The sequence below is a fragment of the Chiloscyllium plagiosum genome, unplaced genomic scaffold, assembly GCF_037043375.1.
Source record: "Chiloscyllium plagiosum isolate Xiang-an unplaced genomic scaffold, Cpla_swu_hap1 HiC_scaffold_27, whole genome shotgun sequence".
In the NCBI taxonomy this organism is placed as follows: Eukaryota; Metazoa; Chordata; class Chondrichthyes; order Orectolobiformes; family Hemiscylliidae; genus Chiloscyllium; species Chiloscyllium plagiosum.
Genome location: NW_028270165.1, coordinates 53,103,383 through 53,112,107, shown reverse-complemented (window position 1 = coordinate 53,112,107; position 8,725 = coordinate 53,103,383). Strand labels below are relative to the sequence as shown.

Sequence of the window (8,725 nt, the reverse complement as noted above, 5' to 3'; positions counted from 1 at the left end):
CGGGATATAGATAAGCTGCAGAACTGGGCAGAAAGGTGGCAAATGGAGTTCAATGTAGCTAAGTGTGAGGTGATTCACTTTGGTAAGAGTAATAAAAAGATGGGGTACTGGGCTAACGGTCGGATACTTGGTAGTGTGGATGAGCAGAGGGATCTTGGTGTCCATGTACACAAATCTTTGAAAGTTGCCACCCAGGTAAATAGTGCGGTGAAGAAGGCATATGGCGTACTGGCTTTTATTGGTAGAGGAATTGAGTTCCGGAGTACTGAGGTCATGTTGCAGTTGTATAAGACTCTGGTGCGGCCACATCTGGAGTATTGTGTGCACTTTTGGTCGCCATACTATAGGAAGGATGTGGAGGCACTGGAACGGGTGCAGAGGAGGTTTACCAGGATGTTGCCTGGTATGGTAGAAAGATCGTATGAGGAAAGGCTGAGGCACTTGGGGTTGTTTTCATTGGAGAAAAGAAGGTTTAGGGGTGACTTCATAGAGGTGTATAAGATGATTAGGGGTTTAGATAGGGTCGACAGTGAGAATCTTTTTCCTCGTATGGAGTCAGCTATTACAAGGGGGCATAGCTTTAAATTAAGGGCGGGGGGGGGGGGGGGTAGGTATAGGACAGATGTTAGGGGTAGGTTCTTTACTCAGCGAGTCGTGAGTTCATGGAATGTCCTGCCAGTAGCAGTGTTGGACTCTCCCTCATTATGGGCATTTAAGCGGGCATTGGATAGGCATATGGAGGATAGTGGGCTAGTGTAGGTTAGGTGGGCTTGGATCGGCGCAACATCGAGGGCCGAAGGGCCTGTACTGCGCTGTATTCTTCTATGTTCTATGTTCTATGTAACCTGGTGTTGTGTGATTTTTAACTTCGTACACCTTAGTCCAACACGGGCACCTCCCGATCATGACAAATATTAAGCGTCCAAATGCGAATACGAGAGAAAAATGCCGAAGCTATTTTATTTTGTCGATTTCTTTTCCCTGTCCCTCCACATTTTATTTCTTTTTCATTTTGTCTGGCTGCTCAACGTTTCTGTCTTTTCCACGGGATAGAGGTATTCCAAAACTAGAGGGTAAGGTTTCAGGGTGTGGGGGAAAGATTTTAAAAGATCGAAAAGACGAGGAATAGAACATTCACCACTAACTGGGCGAAAGTGAGGACTGCAGATGCTGGAGATTAGGGTCGAGAGTGTGGAGCTGGAAAAGCACAGCAGGTTAGGGAGCATCCGAGGAGCAGGAGACTCGTCGTTTCGGGCAAAACCCTTCGTCAGGAAAAAGCCATGGGGAACTGCAGGGCTGTAGCATAATCGAGTGAGTCTAAGTGGGATGCTGTTGGGAAGGTCGGTGTGAATGGCCTGTCGGGATGATATGGTTCCACTGCCTTGGCCACGCGTATTTTGAGAAATGTGGGAGGAGTGGGTTCCAGTTCGTGGGACACTGACACCAGTCCTGGAGAAGGTGGCATTTGTGCTGTCTCTCTCTTCACATTCTGCCCCTTGTCCATTTTCTCCCCATCCACTGCCCCCTGCCCATTCTCTCTCCTCACACTGCATCCTCTATTCTCTCCCCCAACCCTCTGAACCCCAGCCTGTTCCCCTGTCCATTTCCCTCCCTTCTCCACCACCACCAGCGACCCCCCTCACCTCCCACCCCCACAATCGTCCTTTCTCGTGCCTCAGCCCTCTTTGATCGCTGTATGAAGTCTTTCTCAGGGAAGAGAGAGAATGGATGGTGATGACTTTACCTGGGAAACACGGCATGTGAGAAATAGCTGATTTTTAAAATTGAGAATAACTAAAACCAAATATTCAGAAACTTCGTTAAAGTCGGGAAGAATTTAATTTTTTTTCAAACAAAAAGCTGCAGAAATCTTTCTGAAACTTGCATTGATGTATGTGCAGTTAGGCCACAACAAAGGACAGGCTATAAGGAGTGAATGAGTGAATAAAAGACAAGTCCAACCTTGCCCTCGAGGAGAAAATGAAAAATGCAGATGCAGGAGATCAGAGTCGAGAGTGTGGTGTTGGAAAAGCACAGCAGGTCAGACAGCATCCAAGGAGCAGGAGAATCGACGTTTCGTGCATAAGCACTTGGCACTCGGCCACCGCTCCTTCGATTCCCCTGTGATGGCGCGTGAACGCGCTGGTGCCTCCGCAGGTGGGAGGAGCAGGTAAATCACTTCCGGCGCTTACAGCAGGTGAACGGCCTCTCTCCAGGTGGAGCCGCTGGTGGGTCAGCAGTGCAGCTGACTGAGTGAACCCCCTCCCGTTCATGGGGCACGTGAATGGCTTCTCCCTTGTGGACCCTCTCGTGCGTCTCCAGTTGGCTGATCCGACTGAAGCCTTTCCGACACACTGAGCAGGTGAATGGCCTCTCCCGGTGTGAATGCGTCTGTGGGTTTCCAGCAGGGATGGGGAAGGGAATCCATTCCCACAGACCCCACATTTCCAACGTTTCCCCTTTGGAGGGAGCTTTCCTTGTGATGCTCTGGGATTGAAATTACAAACAGAACGGGTACATAGCCTTTCCCACCTTGAGGCGTGAGACTTTGATTCCTCCAAGCTGAGTAAATGGTTTGAAGCACTTTTCACAGTCAGCGCACTGAATCTCCCTCACCCGGTGTCTCAGTATTCTTCCTGCCACAGGACTGTCCAAAATCTCTCAAACAAACAAAAGCAAACATGCCTTCTTGATTGGAATGGCTGCTGATATTCAAGTCCCAATGAATCAAGTGGCTGTCAGAATTTGTTGTATCATTTGCTGTAAGATTTCTTTCTGCACGTCTCCCTACAAAGAAAAATCACAAAATAAGTGATCACTGTCAGTACAGTTAATGAACATAACATTGGTGGCAATTCCTGTGGATTGCGAGATGTCTGCTGATCACATATTATCCAGGCCACAGAAACCTGAAAACACTCATGCAGCCAGATAGCCTGGGCTGTGCATGGAGGAAAAGTTCATTTCAGTGACAATAACATGGAACAAACTGCCTACAAAGATGCTGGAAATGGAGCTGAATCAAGGATATGAAAATGAAATGTTAAGGCTGCTTGAGAAAAGAAAGGCAGTAAAATTGCTGATTGACTTCCTGCTGACCTATTAAATAAAAAATTATGACAAAAAAGGACGTAACTCCATTACTACATTAGAAGGTGAATAATAATTACAAAGAAACTTTTACAACAGCCAACAATATCAGATATACACCATATAGAACAAAGAACAAAGAAAGTTTACAGCCCAGGAACAGGCCCTTCAAGCCTGAGCCGATCTAAATGTACTGTCTGAACCTGTCGGTCAATTCCTAAGCATCTGTATCCCTCTACTCCCCACCACTCATGCATTTATCCAGACGCATCTTTCATGAATCGACCGTGCCTGCCTCTACCACCTCTGCTGGCAACGCGTTCCAAACGCCCACCACCCTCTGTGTGAAGTAAAACGCGTTTTCGCTTTGAGTATGTGCTGCCCCTGCCGCGTTCATTGTAACGGGAGCTCTGCCCCATCCCTGATTCAGGCAGTCGGATCTCGTTTAATGAAGCTGCTTTTTGAGAATATTGACTGGCCGTTTTTGCACAAGGCAGTATAAGAAACAAGGGCTCGTCTGGGATTTGAACCCAGGATCTCTCGCATGCCCACGCACCAGAAGGCCCGAAGCAAGAATCATACCCCTAGACCAACGAGCCACAGGCCACAGGCCCCAGGCTTCTTATATTTTTTGAGCAATGTGCCAATCCCGTAAATGCTGCTCAGTTCCTTGTGAATTTAACCTTTTAGTTGTGAACATGAGGAAAGGAGCAATCCTTTTCTAGGGTGCAAACTGTATACGTGCCAAACTGAGGGAATACACAAGGAAAATAGCTTTAAGAGAGATAGAAAGTACTTGAGCACCTTTGGAGTGTCTGCTCCCTCCCTGGATTCACTCCACTTGCGACAAGTGAACAATGTTTCACCCACCCCTACATCCCCTTTCCCCTGGCTGCTGGAGGATGGTATATGGAAAGGGGGAGACATTGCTTGGCTCCCAGATGTTGCCCAGAGGGAAGGAGATTCACTCTGAAACTGACAGGGCTGCATCCGAATTGTGACGTCACAATGGAGGCGGGCCGGACAGCTGTCCTGCAGTTGAGGCACGTGTGGAGTGGAGGACACTTTGCAAATCCCACTCTCCTCCAAGTCAATGCAGTTTGAGTCCAAGCAAAGCAAGGGGTTTAAATATACTTTAGAAAACCTCCTTTGTGCCGTGGGAAAACTCCGGCCGCGGGAAATGCAGTATTACAGATTCATAGTAACCTTCCTACCCTCCAACCTCCAACCCTGGCAACATCCTTGTAAATATTTTCTGCACCTTTTCTAGTTTCACAACATCTTTCCGATAGGAAGCAGACCAAAATTACATGCAATATTCCAAACGTGGCCTGACCACTGTTCTGTACAGTGGCAACATGAGCTCCCAACATCTATCCTCGATGCTCTGACCAACAAAGGAAAGCACACCAAACGCCTTCTTTACTATCCAATCTGCCTGCGTCTCTACTTTTAAGGAACTATCAACTTGAACTCCAAGGTCTCTTTGTTCAGCAACACTTCCAAGGAACTTAAGTGTAAAAGTCCTGTTCTGATTTGTTTTTCCAAAATGCAGCACCTCATATTTATCTACATTAACCTCCAACTGCCATTCCTCAGCCCATTGGCCCATCTGCACAAGGTCCCGTTGTGATCTGAGGTAACCTTCTTTACTGTCCACTTCGCCTCCAATTTTGGTGTCATCTACAAACTTGCTAACTATACCTCCTCCGTTTACATAAAAATCATTTATATAAATGACAAAAAGTAGCGGACCCAGCATCAATCCTTATGACACACCATTGGTCACAGGCCTTCAGTCTGAAAAGCAACCCTCTATCACCACCCTCTGTCTTCTGCCTTCTAGCCAGTTCTGTATCCAAATGGCTAGTTGTCCCTGCATGCCATGAGATTAAACCTTGCTCACCAGTCTCCAATGAGGAACCTTGATGAACGCCTTCCTGAAGTCCAGAGAGATCACGTCCATCGCTCTGCCCTCATCAATCCACTTTGTTACTTCTTCAAAAAACCCAATCATGTTCATGAGACATGATTTCCCAAGCATAAAGCCATGCTGACTATCCCTACCAATTCTTGCCTTTCCAAATACATGTAAATCCTGCCTCTCAGGATTCTCTCCAAAAACTTGCCCATCACGGATGTCAGGTTCACTGGTCTATAGTTTCCTGGCTTTTCCTTACCACCTTTCTTAAATAGTGGCAACACGTTAGCCACCCTCTAGCCTTCCGGCCCCTCACCTGTGACTATTAATGATACAAATATCTCAGTAAGAGGCCCAGCAATCACTTCCCCAGTTTTCCACAGAGTTCTAGGGTACTCCTGATCAGGTCCTTGGGATTTATCCACTTTTATGCATATCAAGATATCCAGCAATTTCTCATCTGTAATATGGGCATTTTTTCAACATGTCACCATCTACTTTCTCACATTCTATATCTTGCATGCCCTTCTCCACAGTAAACACTGGTGCACAATGTCCGTTCAGTATCCCGCACCCCCCGCCCCATCAACTGCAGCTCCACATAAAGGCCGCCTTGCTGATCTTTGAGGGCCGTATTCTCTCCCTTGTTATCCTTTTGTCCTTAATGTATTTATAAAATCCCTTTGGATTATCCATGACTCTATTTGCCAAGGCTATCTCATGTCCCCTTTTTGCCCTCATGATATCCCTCTAAGTATGCTCATACTGCCTTTCTTCTCTATGGATTCACTCGATCTCTCTGCCGATACCTGATATGTGCATCCTTCTTTATCTTAACCAATATCTCATTTTCTCTCGTCATCCAGCATTCCCCAACCTACCAGCCTTTCCTTTCACCCTAACAGGAATATAGTCTACATCAGACAATCACCTGATGAAGGACCATCGCTCCAAAAGCTTGTGTGCTTCCAAGTAAATCTGTTGGACTATAACCTTGTGTTGTGTGATTTTTAACTTTGTACACCCCAGTCCAACACCAGCATCTCCGAATCAGGAATATTCTGTGTCTGGACTCTTGTTATCTCATATTTGAAGGCTTCCCATTTTCCAGCAGTCCTTTAACCTGTGAACATCTGCCCCCAATCAGCTTTTGAAAGATCTTGCCTAATACCTGAGTCTTCCTCCAATTTAGAACTTCAACTTTTAGATCTGATATATTATTTTCAATCACTATTCTAATGTTCATAGAATTATAGTTGCTGGCCCTTAGGTTTTGCACCCTCGCCAGTACGTCCATCCATGTTGTGAATTAGAAAATGTCCTTGGACACACTTAACAAATTCCTATATTTGGCAGACAGGTAAATGGGCAGGAGTTATACCTTGTGTCCACTCTTTCTTCATTCCCATCAACCCTACCCCCATTCCCACCCTAATAGTCCGACGGCACTTTCCCCTGTAACTGCCGAATGTGTGACACCAGCCCATTTACTTGCTCCCTCCTCACTATCCAAGGGCCCAAACTTACCTTCCAGGTGAAGCAGCACTTTACCTGCACTTCCCACAACCCAGTCTACTGCATTTGCTGCTCATAATGTGGTCTCATCTACATTTGGGGAAAACGAAGCATAAACTGGGTGACTGCTGCACAGAACATCTACGTTCTACCTGCAAAAAAGACCCTGAGCTTCCAGTTGCCTGCCAATTCCACACCCCACCCTGTTCCCTGGCCAACATCTCTGTCTCAAGTTTGCTGTAGTGTTCCAGCGAAGCTCAGCACCAGCAGAACGAAGAGCACCGAATATTACACTTGGGGACCATACATCCATCTGGTCCCAATATCGAATTCAATAATTCTAGGGCCTGAAACCCATAGTATCCTCGTCCCTTCCACACACACTATCTCCTGCATGTAAACCAACGTTTTCCCAATCACCATCAGTTCTGTGAAAGGGTCACCGGCAACTCCTGTTTTTTGTTTCTGATACACAGCATCCACAGTTCTTTCTCCTTTTTATGGAGGTAGAGTTGGAAATTGTTTCGAGAGACAGAAGGAGAGGAGGGAGAGACAGAACGGACATGAACTGTTGATCTCCCTTGTTTCTCATAACGTAAAATCATTGCAGTGCGATCACTTTCCTTAAGCATGAATAGAGTGTGTAGGGTATGCGTGAGCTTGTGGCGCAACGGTAGCGCGTCTGACTCCAGATCAGAAGGGTGCGTGTTCAAATCACGTCAGGCTCACTAACGTCAACTTCTTACATTTCAAATCAATAAAGGAGTACGTTTGCTCCGAATGTCTGTTGAGCCAAATCTTCTTTGCGGAAACGTTCAATCACTCTCGTCTGACGGCCTCTCTCCACATTAACGGTGAGCCTGAATTTTATAAACGGTGTCAGTAAAATCCAGTGGCGGACACTGATTTGGTTCAATCGATTTTTTTGGCAAGCGTAATTCACCGAGAGGATGCTGCTTGGAGGATGAAACAGCGTGGGGAATTACTGCAGGGCCTCCTGCGCATGGGACACACCGCAACTGATGTGTTTCACCTTCACCAGTTTATTCCGATCTCGGAGAAGAGAGGTTTGATGATTCGGATCATAGCAGCCAGACTGAGGACAGGAGAAGAGCACTCAGACATTCACAAGCTTGTCACCACAGCTGGGTCATCGTGGCCCGTGTATCAGTATGGGATAGTGAGCTGCATCTACTGACTGGAAGCACAGCAAATTGGAGTGCTGGTGGGACTATCACACAGGAGAAAACGGCTTCGACCTATCAACTGGAGTGGATCCCAATGCGCAACTCCGCTCACCTCAACTGAATAACTGTAAACAAATTACTCCGTGATTCAAAGGAATGCTCGGTTTTGAATCTACATTGTGTCATGTACCTTCGAGAATGATGTCAAAACACCTTCATTGCTGTGATGGAGTATCCTGTTGAGCAGAATATACCCGTTGTCAAATTTCCCACGTTCTGTTGGTCCAACTCCGATTTCACTCAGAAACACGAATTGTGTGACAGCGCAGACTGAGGCTACGCAGCCCACCTTAGCTCTGCTGGTTCAACACAATATGTAAATAAGTGTCTCATTCTGTCGCCTTCTCCCTGTAAATCTGCACATTGTTACATTGAACATGCCCACCGAATTCCCTTTTGTGTCCATTGAATCTGCCTCTTTGTCACTGTCAGACAGCGACTTACTGACCCCACTCCCTGTGCGAAAACGGTCTAATGTCACTTTTATTTATTTTCCTGATGACTTTAAATCTCTGCCAAATCGTTCTCGATCCTTTCAGGCCTGGGAGCATTTTCACTGCATTATTTCCTCTGTCTAAAACCCTCATGACGTGAAAAACTTCAATCAGACCAGCTTTCAGCCCTCTGTTCTCCAAAGACAGCTGCCCCAAACTTTCCAATCTCCCTTCATTGCTGACATTCCTCAGGACGGTACCATTCACGTTAACCTGTTCAGCGCTGTCTGCAATCACTTCACTTCCCCGCTTCCTGAAGTGTCACCCTCAGAATTGAGCGTAATACAGGTGGAGGATTCATTCAGACTCGGATTGCGCGGGCGAAAAATCTGCAATACTTGTTCTCACTTTGAACAAGTGTTTCCCTTCGCCGTGTTCACTGCAATGGCAGCTCTGCGCCGTCCCTAGTTCAGGCAGTCCGATCTTATTTCACGAGGCGGCTTTTTGAGAAAATTCAT

The 8,725-nt window shown here is 46.5% G+C and overlaps 1 non-coding gene across 1 annotated transcript; it reads left to right on the top strand.

The window, feature by feature from the left end:
- Window positions 1–7,182: 7,182 nt before the first annotated feature.
- Window positions 7,183–7,254, top strand: trnaw-cca (transfer RNA tryptophan (anticodon CCA)). Its single transcript has one exon. It is a non-coding gene; the product is annotated as a tRNA-Trp (tRNA).
- Window positions 7,255–8,725: the final 1,471 nt, after the last annotated feature.